Raw genomic sequence first — 23,501 nt, 5'->3', positions numbered from 1 at the left:
ATATGTAAAAAACATGAGCATGTGGAACACTATAAGATAAAATGGAAAGATGAAAACACTTGTGTTAGAATGAAAGAATTAGGAGTCTGTTTTATTTCTTATAAAAATGTTTCAAGTTTTGTTTTACATCAGCTTTTCAATTGAAGGTTATGTCATGTAGAATCAACTCACACCATAAGGATGTGTCCACATAGGTCATCAATGAAAGCTGGGCTTTTACAAAAGTGAGTTATTTGTGTTCTCTATGAACTTTCTACTCTAGTTATCTCTCTAGTGTCATCATTTTTACCATTGTTTTCGACCACACAGAGCTGTTTCCAATATACATGTGTTGGGCCCCACCTCAAACCTACCAAATATGAATTTCTGGAAGTTGGGCCAAGGCACAACTATTTTAAATCCCCCTTCCACTCCAGGTAATTCTGAAATGCAGCTAGGTTTAGAATCACTGATATCACCATGCAAGAGAACCAGTGCCCTTAAAGATGATATTTCTGAAAAAAAAAAAAATTAAAAACATTATTTTAAAGAAAAAACAAAAATTATAGTCAATGTTCATGTGACTATTTCCAATTTTGATTCCCTGGGATGTAGGAAAATGTGGCAAATGTGTTCACACTACTACAACCAAAGGCATGCTTTTGTGTTGTCCTCAGAACACACCAAATGACAAAAGGAAGATCCTAGGGAAGGCAGGGGAGACTATCCCAGACCATATCCTCAAGGCAGGGTCCCTGTAGCCATGTGACCTTGCAAGGAGGCAGCTAGAGGTTCTCAGGGATTTCCCAGAAGGAAAACATTTCTTTCTTCATTAAATTTACATAAGACATGGTTTCTGTTCAAGACAGTAGAGTAGATAAATGATGTGCTTACATCCTCTCATAATTACACATCAAAATTACAACTAAACCACAGCACAACTCCTCTTGAATTCTAGTGGAACAGAAGACCTACAACTAAGGAGATACAGAAGAAGTGACGTCAAGACTGGTAGGAGGTGTGGAGACACAGAATGGGCTGGTTCCAAACCTACATTTGGCCATTAAAAATCAGAAGGGATATCTTGGCTGCAGAAGTGCCCCCTGAGGAGTTAGGGGTCCCAGCCCCACACCAGGCTCTCAAGCTCAGGTTTCCTGTGCTGGGAAGAGAAGCCCCCACAATTTCCGGCTGTGAAAACCAGTGGAAATGGTGGCTAAATGAGTTAGAGGGTGGCTGAAGTCCCAGGCATTTCTCTTAAAAGGTCCATGCACAGACTTATTCGTTGATGGACTCACTCACTCTGAGATACAGCACTGAGTCAGCAACTTGAAAGATGCTAGGGACATATGGGAGGAACTGAATTGCCTGGTTTCAGGATGAAGGCTGGAAGGGCAGCTTTCTCCTAGACAGAAGTCCTGGCAGGAGCCATTGTTTCTTTGTTGAGCCCCTATTCTCCCAGCATGCAGACACAGGCAGCCGCCATATGTGAGTGTCCATCAACCTGGCTAACACTGTTCACCCCACCCTGGTGATTCCCTGAGACCCTACCCCACCCAACTTGTAGGCCCACTCAAGTGGCTTTTCCATACAAATGGCCTGTTTGGGCTCATGCTGTGGACACTTTCTCAATCTCTCAAAGCTTCACATGCCCTAAACAATGATCATCTGGCCTCAAGGTCCTTGTACTTCTTGCTAAATGGCCCCAAGCCTGGCATTAATGGCAGCTGGCCTCCATTTGTGGCTTGGCCTCTCAAGGTACCTCTAAGCCCAGAGTGAGTGGAAGACATCTGCGGATCACTTTGTGGCCCATATACCAAGTGGCCTCAGCAGGGTATAGGCACTGGCTGAACAGGGCCTGTGGTAGGGCCCCTTCCAGGAGGCCCTGTGGCTAGTACACCCAGTGGCCTGTTTTGGACCATGCCAGAGAACCACCAGGCCACGTCCACAGATGAACATCTGAAGGGCAGACAGGGCAGGCACTAGAGTTCTGCTAACGTGGATCCTGCTCTATAGGGTCAACCCCTGCATAACAGCACCTACAACTGATCAGCCTGAGGGTAATACCTCCCATGGACATGCAAACAGAAACCAAAGCTCAACTACAACAGGAGGGGACACATAACCCACACCCAGGACATCCCTGGAGCACCCAGTACAGGTGACCAGAGGACCCAAAGGACACTCTACTAAAACCAAGATAAATAGCAGCTCTGCCTAATACATAAAACAAACATAAGGAGGCAGCAAAAATGGGGAGACAAAGAAACAAGACCCAAATGAAAGAACAGAACAAAATTTCAAAAACAGAGTGAAACAAAATGGAGATGACCAATCTACCAAATGCAGAGTTCAAAACACTGGTTACAAGGATGCTCAACGACCTCAGGGAGAACTTCAACAGAGATAGAAAACATAAAAATAGAGATAGAATACATAAGAAAGAACCAGTCAGAAATGAAGAATACAATAACTGAAATAAGGAGTACATTAGAGGGAATCAATGATAGATTAGATGAAGCAGAAGTTCGAATCAGCAATTTGGAAAGTAAGGTAGCAGAAAACACCCAATAATAACAGCAAAAAGTAAAAATAATCCAAAGAAATGAGAATAGTTTAAGGGGCCTCCGGGACAACATCAAGCATACCAATATTCACATCATAGAGGTACCAGAAGGAGAAAAGAGACAGCAAGGAATTGAAAACTGATTTGAAGAGATAATGACACAAAACTTACCTAACCTGGTGAGGGAAATAGACATACAAGAACAAGCACAGAGAGTCCCAAACAAGATGAACCCAAAAAGGCCCACACCAAGACACATCATACTTAAAATGCCAAAGCTTAAAGACAGAGAGAATCTTAAAAGCAGCAAGAGAAAAACAGTTAGTTACCTATAAGGGAGCTCCTATAAGACTGTCAGCTGATTTCTCAACAGAAAATTTGCAGGCCAGAAAGGATTGGCTTTTCAACGTGATGAAAAGCAAGGACCTACAACCAACACTACGCTACGCAGCAAGACTATCATTTAAAATTGAAGGAGAGATAAAGAGCTTCCTAGACAAAAAAAAAAAAAGCTAAAGGAGTTCATAACCACCAAATTAGTACTACAAGAAATGTTAAGGGGACTTCTTTAAGAAGAAATAGAAAAAAATCCAAAATATGAGTAATAAAATGACAATAACTACATATCCATCAACAATTACTCCAAATGAAAGACATAGGGTGGCTGAATGGATAAGAAAATAAAACTCTTACATATGCTGCCTATAAAAGACTCACTTTAGATCAAAAGACACAAACAGATTGAAAGTAAAGGTATGTAGAAAGATATTTTGTGCAAGTGGAAATTAAAAAAAAAAAAAGCTTGAGTAACAATACTTATACCAGAGAAAATAGACATTAAGACAAAGGCTATAACAGGAGACAAAGAATGATCCAGTAATCCCACTCCTGGGTATTTATCTGAATAAAATCCAAAATGCTACTTCAAAGGGACATATATATCCATGTTCACTGCAGCATTATTTACAATAGCCAAGAGATGGAGGTAATCTGGGGGTCCATCAATCGATGAATGGATAAAGAAGAGGTGATATATATATATATATATATATATGTATATATATACTCTCTTTCTGCCATGTGAGGACACAGCGACAAGGCAGCCATCTACAAGCCAGGAAAAGGATTCTCACCAGAACCTGACCATGTTGGCACCCTGATCACAGCCTCCTGAACTGTGAGAAAATAAATGTCTGTTGCATAAGCCACCCAGTCTATGGTATTTTGTTATAGCAGCCTGAGCAGACTGAGACACTCATCTCCAAGAACCACGTGGATTTTGTGGGCACGGCGTTCCAGGCTCCACGGTATAGGCAGCAGGAGCACCAGGTGCCCCCGGCCCTGGCTGCCAAATGTCCAGCTTTGGGGGCAAGCCTAGAATTGGTAACAGTAACGTAAGTTCTGATGCCAGCTTTGGCAGCTATTCACATGCAAGGTATTCAGAAATTAGATGCTTTCACATATACACATGACAGCACAACTGCGCAGCGGTGTATGCATGCACTCGTCCAGCACATATTCGTTCAGTACCAACTACGGGTCAGGCACATTGGTGCCGGGGCTACAGTAGTAAACAGAATACACAAAACTTCCTGTCCTTAGAGAGCTGATTCTCTATTGGGGAAGACAGAGGATAAATGAAATAAGTAAGTAAAATACATGATATGCTAGACCGTGATAAGTGCTAAGGAAAAAAATAAGGCGGCAAGTGGGTTAGGGAACAGGCGGTGATTTTCAATAGAGAGGTTAGGGGAAGCCTGGTTAAGATGCCAATGGAGTAAAGACGTGAAGGCGGTAAGAGAGGAAGCCATGTGTATACCAGCAAAAGAACATTCTAGTATGATAGAAAGGTAAAGGGCCTGAGGTATATAAGAAAAATATACCGAGAAGGACAGTGTGGCAAAAAGAGATGAAATGAGGTGAGAGATGGGGGCTGGTACAGAGCTTGTACACCATTCTGTTGACTTCATCTTCTACTCTGAGCACAGCAGCCACATGATCTGCTTTACATTGTAATGAAATCTCAGGCTGCTGTGTAGGCAGCGCTGCCGTGGAGTAAAAGTGTCGGAATATATGCCGCATTGGTTTCCTAGGTAATTGTCGTAACCAATTACCACAAACTGGTGGTTTAAAACAACAGCAATTTATTTTCTCCTATTTTTGGAGGCTACAAGTCTGAAATCAAGGTGTCAGCTGGGTTAGTTTCTTCTGGAGCTTTTAAGGGACAATCTGTTCCATGACTCTCTCCTGGCTTCTGGGGGTTGCAGCAATCCTTGCTTATAGCAACATCACTCCCACTTCTGCTTCCGCCTTCATATGGCGTTTTTCCCATGTGTGGGTTTTAGTGTCTCTGTATCTGAACCTCTCTCTTCTTTCTATTATAAAGACACCAGACATTGAATTTAGGACCTACCCTAGTCCTATACGATCTCATCTGAACTAATTACACCTGCAAAGACCCTACTTCCAAATAAGGTCACATTGACAGGTTCTGATGGACATGAATTTGGGGGTTGATACTATATAATTCACTCCACATATAATTGACTTCACTGTATAATTCATTCCCTATCATTAAAATACTGCATTTAGGTTTATAATCTGAAAAAACTAGTGTTTTTTTTTTAATCAATACTGAATTCAGGTTCTGCAGTTTATAGGAAGGGAAACACTATTTGAAATGAGGGTTGATCCCTCAGCACAATGTAATTGGCTAAAAACATGTAAATCAGACGGCCAAACGAAGTCCAGGTCTGATGGACTGATTTATTTTGTTTTTTGTTTTTCCAGCGAATAGTGAGCTTATACGAACACATACATTTGAAAAGAAAACCAAAAATAGGCCTTTCCACAAAACTACTTTTAGTAATAATGGTTTTAGTCCTGGCTCTGGGCGTGAATAGCTGTGACCCTGGCCAGGTGGTCTGGCAGGTCTGTGCATGGAGGTCTCCAAATAAAGGCAGGCAAGGCTGCCAATTCTTTCCTGATGGCTTTTTTAAAAAAGGAAAATGTCTGTGTTCCGTGAAACAAAAATGTAGAATGAGTTAAACTTCGACAAATGATAACAGTCAAACACATTCTTCATCCACCACATCTCTTCCCCAGACTCACCCATTTGCTACTTCTCTTTATGGTGACTTCTGAGCCTGTTTCACCGAAGTCCAGGAAGAAATCCCAGGAGAGATTGTCCACAAGGACAGCATGGTGTCCTGCCTCCTTTACGTGCCCAGGTTGCTGCAGCCAGCCATGCTCCTCAGATGGCATTGTCTTAACATATTTTTATGTTAAGTGGCTGTGTCCACTTCAGGATAAAGTCACGGAACATTGCTGGAGAAGATATTAAGCACACAAAGCTACTTTGCAACCATGAGCTTGTGATGTCTGGTGATCACAGGAATTCTGTCTCTCTCTCTCTCTCTCTCTCTCTCTCTCTCGCTCTCTCTCTCTCTCTCTCGCTCTCTCTCGCTCTCTCTCTCGCACTCTCTCGCTCTCTCTCTCGTCTCTCTGTCTCTTATACTCGTACACACACCTCATTTTTAGTGTACTGCCTCTTTAATACACCTGCCCTACTCTTCTTGTCTAGCTGTTCCTCCTTTCCATACTGTCTCCCACACGTGCACAATTCACACACACACCACACCCCCGGCACCTGGCCTTACTCAGGGCCTGCACCTCCAGCCTTTGCACCCAAATACCACCCACCTGATACCCAAGCATATTCCCGCCCTCTTCCCATTCAGTGTGACATATGGGTCACACATAAAATTAAATTGCCTATAACACAGCTCCATGCACAATTCAAGATATTTTGGGAGCAAGTCGCCCTGCCAAAGCCTCTACGTGCCACACCAGTGAACAGCAGTACAGACACTTTTGCCTCTTCTCTCCATAGACAAACCCCTGCCCCCATGGCCATATTTTTGGTATCTCAATATTAAGACTAGACTGAAGCACAGAATAAGTGTGAAAGTCCAAGTATAAAGAAAGCTAACCATTTTCGCTGAAAAACTTTATTCGTGTACCATTTCATTAAGGGTCAGCCTCTTTTGCCTTTCTTTTTGGTTTCCTGCTTTTTCATTTAAATGGTAGCATATTAAATACACTGTTGTACACCTTGCTTTCTAATATATCTTTATTGATGTATATTTTACATTATCATATAATTCACCCATTTCCAGTGTACAGTTCAATGACTTTTTCAGTAAATTACCAAGTTGTGCAACCATAACCATAAATCAGTTGCCAATCACTCCTATAAGATCCTTCATGCCCATTTACAATGAACCCTTCTCACTTCATCCCTGACTCCCAGGCAACCTCTTTTGCTTGCTAATTAGTGACTATGATAAAGTAATTTGGGGTATTGTCATTACAGTGTAAACTTGGCCAGTTTCCTTCCCATCAGAGACACCAGGCATCTGCACAGTGGCTGTCTTCTTGGTAGCTGTAATGGTGAAAGCGAAGGGGGTGGGGGGGGGGGGGAGGCGACAAGAAGGCTGGGGATGGGCACATGGAATTGGACGTGAACCCAGAGGCCCCTTTGCCTCCAAACCACACCACACTGACTGTGACTAAACCAACTCTGTCAAGAACAACTTTTTTAAAAGCTTGGAAACAAAATTCATAGGAAAAATGACTATGTGCCTCAGTCTTAAATTTTCTTTAAATTGAAAAAAAAGAAAGACACTTAAAAATAAAATCCTGGATTATTATAACCTAAAAGGTTTTCCTAACTAAAAAACAACAGTTGAGATAAAATGTGACATCACTGTGCTCAGGTACAAGGGAAATGCCTTTCACTTACCATTTGAAGGTTTTTGGGTTTTTTTAAGAAGAGTCAAAGCAAACACAGGAATCAACAACCACAGAACTCAAGTTAAAACTCCAACAAAGCTGTATTGGAGAGTGATAGTGGATCAGAAAATGAAAAGAAAAGCAATCGAATCAAGTTGTAATGCAATTTGATTTAAAAAACGACTAGCTGTTGCTGCCTCCACTTTCCTCTATGCTTCATGAGAGCAGGAACACAATAGGTCCTCAATTAATACTTGCCTAAAGAATGAATAAATAAATGAGGGCTTATTGTGTTCTAAGCAGTATGCTAGAAATTGGGATCAAAAAATGACAAAGGCCCTGATGTAAAAAAATCCAAGTACAATGGCAAAGCAGGCACATAAATAAATACATAAATTTCTGCATAGTATGACAATCAAAAGAAACAATTTAAAGGTATAGAGATAGCCCAGAATGGGCAGTAATTAATATGGGCTAGCAAAGGGAAAATGATTAGGGAAACTGCATATGCTCATATTCTCCAAGAAAGCAATGACAAAGAAGGGTATTCTGGACAGAAGAAATAGCATAATAACTAGAGGATAAAATGTAAAGATAGGTTTCCCTCTGGAGCCTTGGGACACAGTCCTGGGCGAGGTCAGATGTAGAAAAGAAGAAGCAGTTTGATAGCCAAGTTCAAGGCGGTTGGTAGGACGCAAACATGGGGCACAAAAGTAAGAGTCTTCAGCAGAGAACAGACTAGGTGGTGTGAGCATCAGTGTGCTGAACATTGGAGCAAATTTCCTGTGCTAGTTTATATACAGGAGCTCAGTGCTGAGGATGTAGCAAAGTGGCAGGAGTAGAAGCCATAGCTTCGATGCAGTAAGGTTGCACGTGGAATTGTATATGAATTTTGTGGTGGGGAGGTAGATGTACTGGATAAAAGTGAAGGAATGGACATGCTCTTCAAATACGCAGTCAATATTCTGTGGAAAGGAGATAGTAGATGAGTAAATGTAGACTTGGATGAATTTAAACAGCGTCCCCTAAACCAATAGAGAAAAAAATAAAATGCAATAGTATATAAGTGGGCTGGGTCAGGATAAATTAGAATCCTGTCAGATGAGCACACAGTGACCTTTGGATAAAATGCACTCCCTCCCTCTTGAAGAAGTCAACTATAAGGACTATAAGGGCAAAAAGAGTGAGGAAGTGCTGCTTCTTGGGGCACACTGGAAACTCTTTCATTGACTTTGAATAGGGAAAGAGTAGCTTCTACTTCTAAACTTATTCTTCAGCACCGTACAGAGGTCCTTTGGCTAGATGGGAGGTGGCTCACACACTCTTATGCAGGGTTCTTGAAAACCCGTTCCGCAGTACTGGCTAGGATTCAATGCTGTAGGCAGTAGTTGAAAACTGCCCACACCCGAGCACCATGAGATCTGTTAATCCTTGTTTACCATTATCAAAAGACACGCAAAATGTTGGTCATTGACCCGTGCCCAAGGGAATATCTTTCTTGTAAGTATAGAATCCAGTATGGCTTGGGTTAAGGTATAGAGATTCAGAACCAGGTGTAGGAGTATGACCCTTTGCATGGGGTACCAGAACAAGGGGGGAAAATCTCTGAAAGGGCAGACTGAGGTACCAGTTTCAAAGGGGGTCTATAGAGACTAGAACCAGATTACTATGGAGTGCAAACCAGGGGTATTCCCTGAGACTGTGGTACGAAGAGAAAGGAGCCTGTTATAGAGACCGGTCTGGTCCAGGTACAACTGGAGAGCTTTTCCAGATGCTGTTGATTGAAGCCCCCTCAAACACTCCCCCCCAAAGAAGCCAGAAGGTTTTCACCACATATTTGATGTTCAGAAAGCAAAGTTTTTTTAAACCATCCTAAGAGATCTCACTGGACATATCTATTATAGGATATCAGAAACCTTTTGTTTTAGGAAAAAAGAGTGCAAAACCAATTGTATGTTTCTATATGATATAGTTATAATTTCAGAAACTAGCTTTGTGGTCAACAAATATTTTTGTGGTCTTTATAAAGTTCCAAGTTGATAACCCCCCTGGAATTTTATATATATTTATATATATTTTCATAAAGTGTTTCTTATTTATTTTTAAAGGTTTTTGTTCTTTCTTTTAGCGGGTGAGGGGGTCTGGGTATGCCCCATCCATCTACATAACACCACAATAACTTGTAGACAAGGTAATCACTTGTTCTCTTTGTGATATAACGAATCATGAGTAGTTCTATTTTTATGTGGACATACTCCTGATAAAGGAAAGACATTGGGTAATAGAGCGAAGGCAACTCCATGAATACACCGTCTCATTCAAGAAAAGGGAAACAGGAAAATTTGGAATGTGACTTTATTACAAGGGTAAAGTATGGCGGTTGAAGAAATGGGGTGAAGTTATTGGCCTTATTTCAGCGTTGCTAGAGGACACACTAGCAATGATATGCCAGTTCTGGAATTCCACTCGTTCTAGAATTCCAGCAAAGCTCCGTCCAGATCATGGTGCACTCTCTGACTGCATGGTGCTGCTTAGGAAGGCCTGCGGGAGACCAGGCACCGCCTTTTCTTTGCCTCAGAAATTGTTCAGTAAACGATTCACCAAAACAAAAATATTATAAAATTCTATAATGATTATCTTGAGCTCTCACTTAATATATCCAAACAACTTTTTTTTGTTGTTATATATAATATTCTTAAATGTTAAAACTCAGCTGATGCTTCAACTGGTTGATTCTTTGGCATTTTGAGAAGTCATGATTCAAGTAGAAGAGACAGACTGTTGCTTCCCGCCACTAACCAGGAGACGGCAAGGCCGTTCCCTGGTCAGGGCTTCTGTGGCTGCTCCTTTAGGCCTGTCTCCTGAAAGGGGGCACTGCCACACTTTGGCTTATCTTCCTTTTGAAATGTTCCCCAAATGTTAACAGCTGCAGCTGAGCCTGTCAAGGGGATGCTTTAGTGACACGAAAAGGCTTTCATTACAGTTCTCAACGCTATTTGTGATGTTTGGATTCTTCTGTTTTTATTGTTATTCTTGAGGGTTGCTTCTCATTTGGAGCAGTAGTTAAAACTCGGGGATATCTTTTCCTTAGATCAAAGTTATTTTGTGCACACGGACAGAGGTATATAAGTACACTAAACATAACTGTAGCACAAATGATCTTGCAGATGGGTGAGAACACCTGAGCTGTTCAATACAAACCCACATTTTTAATAAGGAGCATACAATGCCTTCTATTTTAGTGTTATATCCTTCTGACTTCAAATCTTCATCCTACTTTAATGTAAGGATTTTCTTTAATCCTATTTCTTAATAAAAAGGAAACTATTAGGGAGATAAAAATTTAGCATTTTAAAGTGTATGCTATAGGGACGTTGATTTATTCACTTTGTGCCCCTTGGTGACAAATCAAAAAGGATATCAAGTTCACTTAGAAGTTAGCAGGGTTTTTTCCTCTTAGGCGACTGCACAATTAATTAGGACAACAGGGAAGTTTTTCATGAAAGTTGTATCTTCAGGCTTACTCTAATGTTCTTTTTTTTCTTTTAATTATAGTTGACATACAATATTATTCTACTTCAGCTTCAGGTGTACAGCACATTGGTCAGGCATCTACACAGTCTATGAAGTGAACCCCTGATAAGTCCAGTGCCCATCTGACACCTTACATGATCTTTCCAACATTGTTGATTATATTCCCTAAACTGTATTTCATATCCCCGTGACCATATTGTGGTTACTAATTTGTACTTTCTAATCCCTTTACCTTCTCCCCCATCCCCACCCCCTCTCACCTAGCAACCCTCAGTTTTCGCCCCCAATATCTCTGAGTCTATTTCTGTTTTTATTTTCATTTATTCCATTCTTTAGATTCCACATATAAGTGAGATCATATGGTATTTGCCTTTCTCTGTCTGACTTATTTCATTTAGTATAATATTCTCTGTGTCCATCCATGTCATTGCAAATGGTAATATTTCATTCTTTTTATGGCCAAGTAATATTCCATTGTGTAAATGTACCACAGTTTCTTTATCCAATATTCTATTGATGGGCATTTGTGTTGTTTCCATATCTTGGTTATTATGAATAGCACTGCAATAAACATATGGGGTGCATATATTTTTTCGAAGTAATGTTTTGGATTTCTTTGGATAGGTACCCAGGAGTAGAATTGCTGGGTCATAAGATAGATCCATTTTCAATTTTTTAAGATACCTCTATACAGTTTTCCATAGTGGCTGCACCAATGTGCAATCCCACCAACAGTGCATGAGGGTTCCTTTTCTCCACATCCTCGCCAGCACCTGTTGTCTGTTGATTTGTTGATGATAGCCATTCTGACTGGGGTGAGGTGGTATCTCATTGTGGTTACTCTAATGTTCTTTTATCTTAATATAACATGCTGGTTTCTAATTTCTTTCCCCACCCCCATTTTTTCCCCTCATTTTCAGACAATCAAAAAGCAAAGAGATTTTCTAATATTAAAATTATGATGTGTTCAACATGATAAATCGTGTTTCTAATTCCAAAGTACAAATTCAATTTAGGAAAAATGTCATTATATAAGTTACCTTCTTCACACCACATTTAATATTATAATTAATTTCTTTGACTTTTATCTATCAATAAATATTACCAAGTTCCTGGTAGGATCTTAGCAGTAGGCTACATAAGTCGTACTTCTTTTGAGCCTGATAACAATCAAGGATCTATCAGCAAGTCTCGTTAACTAGTGGGAGAAATGTAGTGGACCTATGTGAAAGTATCATTACCAAGCTACTGTTTGATGAGATAAGCAAAGAGTTAACAGGAGCGGGCTTGTGAGTTAGCAGAACCCAGCTTAAAAATTAACCGCTTGGCTCTGAGTTCCCTGGCTAGCACTGCACCTACCAGCTGACAAGCACCTTACATCCATCATAGGTAGGAACAGAACAGTTCCCAATCGCAACGGCAACTCCCTGCAAACTAACCAACACCCATCATAGATGGGAACAGAACAGTTCCCAGGAGAAGACAATTGTAACGGCAGCCCCCCCTGCAAGCTGACAAGCACCCTACATCCTGCTTAGAAAACTATAAAACCATAGCACTTCTCATCGGCACAGCTGTCCCTATTGGGCTCTACCCTGGCTAAACTCCCTTTGCTCGTAACTTCCAAGATCTGCCACAGCTCTTCCTATCAGACTACCCTGGCAAAACTTTTGCCAGTTCCAACAGTCTCTCTCTCTCTCTCTCTCTCTCTCTCTCTCTCTCTCTCTCTCTCTTTGACTTTCAATAAACATTTTCTTACTCTTGTAAAGCCTCGTGAATGCTTTCACATTCTGTGAATGACCAGGGGTTAATTCTATGCCAAGACAGTGTTCAGTATGGTAGTGGAGGCTGAGAGTTACCCTTCTTTATCAGCTGCTCGGAGTGATGATGGCCCACAGCCTTCAGCAAAGTCCTTCTCCTAAAATTGCTCTCAGCCAAAGACTGAGACCATCCCCTCAAGACCATGCTTCCTCTCTGAAATCAGCCTGCTTCCAATGGCTGGTTGATTAGAGAGGGACACTACTGTGTTTCCCCGAAAATAAGACCGGGTCTTATATAAAGTTTTGCTCCAAAAGATGCATTAGGGCTTATGTTCAGGGGACGTCATCCTGAAAAATCATGCTGGAGCTCATTTTCTGGTTAGGCCTTATTTTCAGGGAAACACAGTAGAGGCCCCAGGCCCAGCCTTGAGGTAGGATATCCCAGAAGGACCATCCCAGCTCCAGATCACCCTGTGGGACCATTTGACCTTTGTTGCATTTACATTACTCCTCTCTGCTCAATTCTACTTTCTTCACTCACCCATAGGTATTGGTACCCAGGGCACTTCTGATATATTCCCAATGTATTTCTCAATATATTCCCTGCATGAAACTCTATCTCAGAATCTGATTTCTGGGGGGACCCAGTCGTACCAGCATCAAATGCTGATATGATGAAATCAGGAGGCCCAGGTTTTGGTCTCATTCCTGCCACCATGGGGAGTAACCTTTTTCAGTTTCCTTTAAAAGGAAGGGTTGAAATTCCAAAGTAACATCTCTCGAAAGTCTGAGATAATAGTAACAGTAAACATTCAATCTTGATTGTTCTTCTAAAATTATAACTAATATCTGTCAACATATGAAACGTCCAAACCTGTAGAGAATTTTTATGAATTTTTTTTTAGCTAAATTGATGACATGCCGGGAAGCAAGATCTCAAATGCTCCAGAGAATGACAGTTTTGCTGTTCCTTTTATACATTTGGAATTAAGGAGGGAATGTAAGGAAGATTGCATAAAGGTGGGAAAAAGCAAGGTGGGTAAATCTCTATGATTGGTTTACAGAATAGTTAAAATTATGTGCTCCCTTAGAGTGCTTACACCTCTGTGGGGCCTGAAAGAGGATGCTTTTGGCATGTCAAAGATGTGTTAACCTAGATGCACCAGAACAATGGTACAGGGCTGGCTTAAGACACATCAACCTTTTAAACCATATTCCTGCCTAGTTAGGAATTTATGATCAGATCATTCTGTAAGGTTACTTTTGTTTTCTAACTGAGAACTGAGCTTGTCAGTTTTATTAGAGCCCTTTTTTCATTCATATATCAAATGAAAAGAAATCAGGATAGGAGTGGCCGGATAGCTCAGCGGGTTCAGAGTGGTGCTCTTAACAACAAGGTTGCCGGTTCGATCACTACATGGGCCACTGTGAGCTGCGCCCTCCACAACTAGATTGAAACAACTACTTGACTTAGAGTTGATGGGTCCTGGAAAAACATACTTAAATAAATTAAATAAATAAATAAAGTTTTAAAAGCCCCTTTATCAGGATAAAAAAAATCAATGACTAGGAATCAGTTTCCTAATTCAATTACTAACTTTTTTGGACAATACAAAATAGATTTTCCCCAAGTGCTCGTTTTACAATAGAAAACACTCTTGTAAATCATCCCTATACTGAGTTTAACTCAACAGCTTTCACTTCCTTTCTTCTTTCTACCCAAGTTTACAGGAGCACAGGCAAATCCACTCAAATATATTATCTCCATCTGGAACAAGGTCATTGATTGTGTACAGGGTTGGTGGAATCCATCTCGAATCAGATAATCAGAAAGAAGGAATACTGTGCAAGTATTCTTTTTTAAAAAAAGATTTTTATTAAAAATATAGCTAACATATAATATTATATGAGTTTCAGGGTTACACAATAGTTGCTCAACATTTATATATCTAAAGAAATGATCCCCCAGCAACCATCTGACACCATACTGTACTATCACAGTATTATTGACTATATTTGCAACGTTATACATCCCCATGACTTGTTTCTTAATCCCTTCCCCTTTTTTCACCCACACGTCCAAACCCCCTCCCGTCTGGCAACCATCAAAATGTTCTCTGTATCTGTGAACCTGTTTCTGTTTTGTTTATTTTGTTCTTTAGATTCCACATATGAGTATAAGTGAAATCACATTGCATCTGTCTTTCACTGTCTGACACTCCCCTCAGCACAATACCCTCCAGGTCCATCCATGCTGCCACAGATGGCCGAGCAATATTCCATTGTATGTAGGTACCACCTCCTCTTTATCCATTCATCCATTGACAGGCACCCAGGCTGCCCCCACACCTTGGCCATTGTAAACAATGCTGCAATGAACATATGGATGCACAAGTCCCTTCTAAGTAGTGTTTTTGGGTTTCTTCAAATAAATACCCAGAAGTGAGATTACTGGATCCTTCTTTGTTGCTTGTTATAGACTTTGTTTTAAAGTCTATTTTGTCTGGCATAAGTATGGCTACACCACCTTTTTTGTTTGTTTCCATTTTCATGAAATATTTTTTTCCATCTATTTACTTTCCACCTGCGTATGTGTCTTTCAATCTGTAGTGATTCTCTTGTAGGCAGCATATATAAGAGTTAAATGTTCTTATCCATTCTGCCCTCTACGTCTTTTGATTGGAGCATTTAATCCATTTACATTGAAAGTAATTGTTGATAGATATGTAGCTTTTTATTATATATAATAAAAATATATAACCATTTTATTATACATAAATTTGAGCCCCCCCACCCATGTTAAAGAAGTCCCTCTAACATTCCTTGTAATACTGGTTTGGTGGTGATGAACTCCTTTAGTTTTTTCTTGTCCTTTAGCTTTTTATTTGTCCCTTGATTTAAAATGATAACCTTGCTGGGTAAAGTACCCTTGGTTGTAGGGCGTTGCTTTTCATCACTTTGAGTATTTTGTGCCAATCCCTTCTGGCCTGCAAAGTTTCTGTTGAGAAATCAGCTGACCATCTAATGGGAGCTCCCTTATAAGGTTCTAGTTGCCTTTTCCTTGCTGCTTTTAGAATTCTCTCTTTGTCTTTAACCTTTGCCATTTTAATTAAAATGTGTCTTGGTGTGGGCCTGTTTGGGTTCATCTTGTTTGGGACTCTCTGCACTTTCTTGACTTCTGTGTCTATTTCCTTCACCAGGTTAGGAAAGTTTTCAGTCATTATTTCTTCAAATAGATTCTCAATCCCTTGCTTTCTCTCTTCTCCTTCTGGTACCTCTATGATGTGAATGTTGTTATGCTTGATGTTGTCCCAGGGGTCTCTTAAACTATCCTCATTTTCTTGGATTCTTTTTTCTTTTTGCTGTTCTGATTGGGTGTTTTCTAAATTGCTGAATTGATCCTCTTTTTCATGTAGTCTGCTAGTGATTCCTTCTTGTGCATTCTTCATTTTAGTTATTGTATTCTTGACTTCTGACTAGTTCTTTTTTTTACTGTTTCTATGTCTTTTTTCATGCTTGCTTCTCTTTTTTGAAGTTCTCACTAAGTTCCTTGAGAATCCTTATAACCATTGTTTTGAACTCTGTATCTGGTAGTTGCTTGCCTCCATTTTGTTTAGTCTTTTTCTGGAGTTTTCTCCTCTTCTTTCATTTGAGACATATTTCTTTGTTTCCTCATTTTGGCTGCTCTCTGTTTGTTTCTATGTGTTAGGTAGATCTGCTATGTCCCCCAGTCTTGGCTGAGTGGCCTTATGCAGTAGGTGCCCTGTGCAGCTCAGTGGCACAGTCTCCCTGAGAACGTGCACCGGGTACTCCAGGTGCATCCCTTGTGCTGGTTGTGTGTGACTTCCTGTTATAGTTGAGCCTTGGTTGCTATTGGCATGTCATTGGGTTTGATTGACCCTCAGGCTGATTGGCTGTGGGGTTTTGCCACATATATAGCTTATAGGCTGCTGGTGGGGGGGGGCTTACCCCACTGAGTGGGATTCGCCCCAGCAGGCTCTGGTGCCTGTTGAGACCACCCTTTGGGTGTGCTATTTGTGGGACGAATTGGGTGGTGTTCTGCTGTGATCTGAAGCCAACCTCCAAGTATAATGGTTCTGGGACCTCTTGGGAGGGGCTCTGGTGAAGGCCCAGGTCACCCACTACCTGTGACTGGTCAGGGACTACCTCATAGGAGCTACAAAGAGATCTGTGGTTGTTTGTTGCTTGTACTAACCCTGGAGGCAAAGTGGGAGAGGCCACACTGTGAACTAAGGATCTCTGCCACCAGTACCAGACCTGGGGTATTTCTGCAAAATGCCCAGACATCCCAAAGCCTGCTGCCACCTGCCAGCTCCCTTAAGCTTCAGCCACTGATCAAGCCTCATGTGGTATGCAAGTTGGGTGAGGCAGGGTCTCAGAGAGTCACTAGAGTGGGAAGTGTTTTGGTCACCAGGTTAATGTAAATTCTGGTTTAGTGCTAGTGCTGAGCCTGAAGGTACTCAGCAAAAGTGTCAGAGCACACTGAGGCCAGTTGCCACCTCCTGATTTCTGTCATACTCTGATAGTTTTCCAAGAAAGAGTAAAATGAGGGCAAGGCTGGCTGCTGTTGGAGAAAGTGCCTCTGGTGTTGGGGGAGTTAGGTGGGTTGGGTTCCCAGTGAGTCAGCGGGGTGGGGCTGTGGTGCTCACTAGACTAATCAGATTCAGATTTGGTCATAAGCATAGGGGGAGGGCTCAATGCATTAAAGATGTTGGCTACCTGCCTACCACATGGGAGAAGGACCCCTCACAGGGGAAATGGGACTGTCCTCTAGCCCTGGCCTTAAAACCACATACCTCAGTCTGTTCCCCATATGCCTCTGATGCCCCCTGAGTCAACATCTGTCATGCAGGGTCTCTGGTCCCGCTCCCCGCATAAGAACGCAGGATATGGTGAGGCCAAAAAGGAACACTCACGGAGCCATGGATGGGGGTTCATACCACTATATTCTCGCTGGTGGCTGGGTTGGAGATACAGGAAGCAAACATCTGCCGGTACCCCAACGAGGGGTCTTCCTACACCCCAGTCTCATTAGCAGCCGGGTGAGAAACAGGAAGTAGGATCAACATGATCTGCAATCTGCTGTCCACTTCTCTACCAACCAACCAACCCCTTACTAACTGCAATCTGCCCTTACTGGCTTAGCCACGACAGTTATATTAGTAGCTAATAGCTAACTGGTTACAGCTGATGGCCAACTAGTCACAGCTGATGGCCATCTACTACCCGAGCCAGCACCTTTTCACGTGAGGTGGAGAGCCTGGAAACTGCTCTCTGGGACTCTGTCCCTACACCATCCCTCCACTGGAGCCCAAGGTGAGTGACTGTGAGTGAGTGAGTCTGTGTGTGGGCTGTTTAAGAGGATTTCTGGATTTTCCACAGCCTTCCATCCCAACTGGGATGGTTGGAATCCTCACTGTTTTTCACAGCCAGATGTTGTGGGGGCTCTTCTTCCCAGCAACCTGGAGTGGGGTTGAGGGCCTTTGTTCATCAGGGGGGAACCTCTGCAGCCAAGGTATCCCTGCCAATTTTCACTTGCCACAGAGGTTTGGGACCAGCCCATTTCACGTCTCCAACCCTCCTACCAGTCTCAACGTGGCTTCCATGTTTATATCCTTGTTTATATCCAGATGGCTTTCCAGGTTGATTGTTCTATAATTCAGTTGTAATTTTAATGTGTTTAATTTTAATGTATTAATGGAAGGAAGCAGGCACAGTGTTTATCTACTTCTTTCTCTGTGTATTAAGTATTCTTTTTCTTCCCCCTTCTTCCCCCTCCCCCTCCCCCCGCAGTTCAATCTCAGTCTAGTTGTGTAGGACACATTTCCCTAGCCCATGCTGGTGGTAGAATGAGCCTTGCTCTCTTCCCGTCTGAGGCAGTCGGTTGCTGGTTGTCGTCGGCCCCTCACAGTAGCTCACAGCAGCCTCGAGCTGCCGGCCGCTCATGATGGCTGCCGGCCACTCACCCTGGCTGCCAGCCACTCCTGGAAGCACATGGTAGCACACAGGTGCACACAGCAGCCCATGGCCGCTCGCCACTAACGCTGGCTGCCGGCTGCTCCTGGCAGAATAGAGCAGCCCCCTGCAGCACTCAGCAGCCCCAGCAGCTCACACCAACCTCTGGCTGCTCACAGCAGCCCAGCTCCAGGAAGAGCTGTTATTCACAATCTTAGCTGTAGAGGGCGCAGCTCACTGGCCCATGTGGGAATCGAACCATCGGAATGGTGACCTCCTTGTTAGAAGCACAGAGCTCCAACCACCTGAGCCACCGGGCCAGCCCATAAGTATTCTTAAATGGTGAATTTTTAAAGGAAAAATGGACTCCTTTAAAGCAATTTAATAAAGGTAATATGGAAAGAATTGTAACCAATTTAGTAAGTGAAATATAGCCAACTAATTACAATATATGACTCTACTACTTAAAGTTCCAAGTTCTTTGTGTCTTGTTTTATTACTTTTTTTGATAAGATATTGTTAAAGCCATTGAATACTTGCATTAACTCTATCCTTCTTGGTAGGTTTCTTAAGAGAACTTAAGCTCCCTCTGCAAGAGGCACAGCATCAGTTCCTGTCACTAGCTCAAGGGCATTCTTGACCTTCGGATAAAGATTTTACAAATTCACTTTGTCTCTCTATTCCTCCCTTCCTTTCTTGTTTTGTACATCCTGATTTTTGGTCCTTTGCTGTGATATACACTTTGTCTTGCATCTTTCCTGTAATGGCATACATCGTGCCTGCTCTTGACTGCTGTTACTGTTATTGCTTCAACTCTCTTCATGCCTGCTGACTCCATGACTTGCCTGAGTGCTGCTGAGCTCACTTTTCCAAATGCCAGTCTCAGCATTCAAGCCACCTTCTCTCAGTGGTGTGGTAAAGTATGGGGTGGGTAGTAAGGATTTGGGAGGTGTTATGATATGAAGTGGTATGGTGAGGTATGGAGAGGTGTGGGGAGGTGTCATGAAATGACGCATGGTATGGTGAGTGTGCTGTGGTGGGGAGGTGAGGTATGATGAGGTGTGGTGAGATGTGGTTCTATTTTTTTCTAAACTGACTCAGTGCACAGTGGGAGGAACTATAACATGCTCTGGAAAACTTACCATTGGCCAAAAAGGCCTAACTTTCTGGGAAAACTGTCTTGTTACCATTTGGCCCTGGAAAGCAAACACATTTTCTATGTAATTTGGCTCCCTAACATAGGAAAGTGGCCTGGATTACCTACTTAGTAGCACTTTGCTTTAAATCTACTACTACCGAGGAGGTGTGTACAGACATTTATCAAAAGCTTTGAAGAAGCATTTGAAGAAGTTTTTCGTCCCCATTATCCCTTCAATAAAACTGCTACATGAAAAGGAAGTAAAGAAACACAAGATTACATCAATCACTACTTCTTTCCCCAAGCTTACTTCCCACCCCAAATCTCCTCATTCAGTTTATGGCCTGCTTTACTCATTTTCCACAACCCTTACAACCTATCCCATACACCCAAAGATTTGTATATAAAGAGCAAAAAAATTAGTTTTTAAGATGGTAGACTATACATTTAATTTTTAAAAGATTTTATTTTTAGAGAAGTTTTAGCTTCACAGTAAAATTGAGAGAAAGTACAGAGATTTCCCGTTGCACATGTGCACAGCCTCCTTCCATTATCAATATCCCGATCAGAGTGGTGCATTATTATAACTGATGAACCTTTTGTTGCATCATTATCATCCAGAGTCCATAGTTTACCTCAAGGTTCATTCTTGGTTTACATTTTATGGGTTTTTTGACAAATGTATAATATGTATCTATCATTCTACTATCATACAGAGTATTTTCATTGTCCTAAAGATCTACCTGTTGTGTTCTACCTATTGATCCTTTCGCTCCCCCAGCACACCCACCCCTGCCCAAGCTCTTGGAAACCACTGATCTTTTTATTGTCTCCATAGTTCTGCCTTTCCAGAATGCCATATAGTTGGAACGATACAGTATGTAGCCTTTTCCAATTGGCTTCTTTCACATAGTAATATGAATTTTAAATTCCTCTATGTTTTTAGTGGCTTGATAGCTCATTTCTTTTTAACACTGAATAATAGCCCAATGTCTGGATAACCACAGTTTACTTATCCATTCACCTATTGAAAGACATCTTGGTTGCTTCTAAGTTTTGGCAATTATAAATAAAACTGATATAAACAATTGTGTTCAGGTTTTTGTGTGGACATAAATTTTCAACTCCTTTGGGTAAATACCAAGGAGCCAGATTGCTGAATTTTATGATAAGAGTATGTTTATTTTTGTAAGAAACTGCTAAACTGTCTTCCAAAGGAATTATACTATTTTACATTCCCACCAGCAATGTATAAGAGGTTCTGTTTCTCCACATCTTGCCAGCATTTGGGGTTGTCAGTGTTTTGGATTGTGGTCATTCTAATAGGTGAGTAGTGAGTTGGTATCTCATTGTTTTAATTTCCATTGCATTTAATTTTTAAATTAGGTCTCCCTCTAGCTTCTCTACAGATATGATTTAATTTGCAAAAAAATATATATATGTATATATTTAAGGGGCAGCCAGTTAACTCGGTTGGTTAGAGTGCAGTGCTCTTAACAACAAGATTGCTGGTTCGATCCCCATATGGGCCACTGTGAGCTGCGCCTTCCACAAATAGATTGAAACAATTACTTGACTTGGAGCTGATGGATCCTGGAAAAACACACTTAAAATAAATAAAAGTTTTTTAAAAAATAATACTTAAAACATTATTTCCAGTTATAGTTGACATTCAATATTTTCTATAATTTCAACTGTACAGCATAGTGGTTAGACATTTATATACATTTATATAATCCTCCCTATTAGTCTACTACCCACCGGGCACTGTACATAGTTGTTGCAACATTATTAACTATATTTTCTGTGCTGTAATTTACATTCCTATGACTATTTTGTAGCTACCAATTTGTATTTCTTAATCCCTTCAACTTTTTCACCCAGCTCCCCAACCGCTCCTCTCTGGCAATCATCAATTTGTTCTCTATCTTTGAGTCTATTTCTCTTTTATTTGTTTATTTTGTTCTTTAGATTCCACATGTAAGTGAGATCATATAGTATTTGTCTTTCTCAGTTTGACTTATTTCACTTAGCATAGATCCTCTAGATCCATCCATGTTGTCACAAATGGTAAGATTTCATTATTTTTATGCCCAAGTAATATTCCATTGTATAACTATACCACTTATTCTTTATCCAATTGTCTATTGATGGACACTTGGGTTGCTGCCATATCTTGGCTATTGTAAATAGCGCTGCAGTGAACATAGGGATGCATATATCTTTTTCAATTAATGTTTTGGATTTCTTCAAATAAATACCCAGAAGTGGAATTGCTGGGTCATAAGATAGTTCTATTTTTATTTTTTTGAGGAACTTCCAAACCATTTTCCATAGTGGCTGAACCAATTTGCAATCCCACCAACAGTGTATGAGGGTTCCCTTTCCTCCGAATCCTCGCTGGCACTTGTTGTTTGTTGACTTACTGATGATAACCACTCTGACAGGTGTGAGGTGATATCTCTTGTGGTTTTAATTTGTATTTCTCTGATGATTAATGACTGTGTATTTTTTCATATGTCTATTAGCCATGTGTATGTCCTCTTTGGAGAAATGTCTATTCATGTCTTCTGCCTATTTTTTAATTAGATTGTTTCTTTTTTTGGTGTTGCACTGTATGTGTTCTTTATAAATTTTAGATATTAACCTCTTATCAGAGTATTATCGGTAAGTATCTTCTTTCATTCAATAGGCTGTCTTTTCATTTTGTTAATGGTTTCCTTTGCTGTACAAAACCTTTTTGGTTTGATGTAGTCCCATTTGTTTATTTATTTTTTTCTTTTGTTTCCCTTGTGCAAGGAGATAGATCAGAAAAATGTATCACCAAGAGCAATGTCAGAGCGTTTATTGCCTATGTTTTCTTCTAGGATTTTTATGGTTTTAGGTCTTACATTTAAGTCTTTAATCTATTTTGAGTTTATTTTTGTGTATGATGTAAGAAGATGGTCCAGTTCCTTTCTTCCTTTCTTTCTTTCCTTTTTTTTTTTTTTTTTGGTTTTTGCCTGTATCTGTCCAGTTTTCTCAGTACCATTTATTGAATAGATTGAATAGAGTTTGGTTAAAGGTTTATCAATTTTGTTTATCTTTTCAAAGAACCAGCTCTTGGTTTCACTGATCTATTGTAATTTTTTTTAGACTCTATTTCATTCATTTCCATTCTGATCTTTATTATTTCCTTCCTTCTACTCACTTTGAACTTTGTTTGCTGTTCTTATTCTAGTTTCCCTAGGTGTAAAGTTACACTGTGTACTTGAGATTTTTCTTGTTTCTTGAGGTAGTCCTGTATTGCTATGAATTTCCCTTTTAGGACTACTTCCACTGTGTCCCATAGATTTGGGGTCCTTGTGTTTTTATTTTCAATTGTCTCAAGGTATCTTGATTTTTTTTTTCCTTGATCTTGTTGTTGATCCATTCATTATATAGAATCATGTCATTTAGCCTCCATGTGTTTGTGTGTTTTTCAGTTTTTTTCTTGTAATTGATTTTTAGTTTCGTACTATTGTGGTTAGAGAAGGTGATTAATATGATTTCAGTCTTCTTAAATTTATTGAGACTTGTTCTGTGATCTAACTTGGAAAATGTGCCATGTACACTTGAATAGAATGTATATTCTGCTGCTTTGGGGTGAAATACTCTAAAAATATCTATTAAATCCATCTGGTCTAGTGTGTCATTTAAGGCCACTGTTTCCTTATTGCTTTTTCTGGCTGCAAGATCTGTCCATTTGTATCAATGGAGTGTTAAAGTCCCTGACTAT

At 40.7% G+C, this 23,501-nt stretch overlaps 2 long non-coding RNA genes across 2 annotated transcripts in view; one reads left to right on the top strand and one right to left on the bottom strand.

Moving 5' to 3' along the window:
* LOC141571059 (uncharacterized) overlaps nt 1–3,188 on the top strand; it is a 36,058-nt gene extending 32,870 nt beyond the window's left edge. Inside the window, exon 3 of the long non-coding RNA XR_012495562.1 lies at nt 938–3,188. This is a non-coding gene — a long non-coding RNA (uncharacterized LOC141571059). The remainder of the gene's footprint in view (nt 1–937) is intronic.
* The window catches only part of LOC141571061 (uncharacterized), a 102,349-nt gene that overhangs the window by 33,260 nt on the left and 45,588 nt on the right, over nt 1–23,501 (bottom strand). Inside the window, exon 4 of the long non-coding RNA XR_012495565.1 lies at nt 5,654–5,869. This is a non-coding gene — a long non-coding RNA (uncharacterized LOC141571061). The remainder of the gene's footprint in view (nt 1–5,653; nt 5,870–23,501) is intronic.

Source organism: Rhinolophus sinicus, linkage group LG04 (genome assembly GCF_036562045.2).
Source record: "Rhinolophus sinicus isolate RSC01 linkage group LG04, ASM3656204v1, whole genome shotgun sequence".
In the NCBI taxonomy this organism is placed as follows: domain Eukaryota; kingdom Metazoa; phylum Chordata; class Mammalia; order Chiroptera; family Rhinolophidae; genus Rhinolophus; species Rhinolophus sinicus.
Note: the sequence above shows the minus strand (reverse complement) of the source record. Positions and strands in the feature narration are given on the sequence as shown.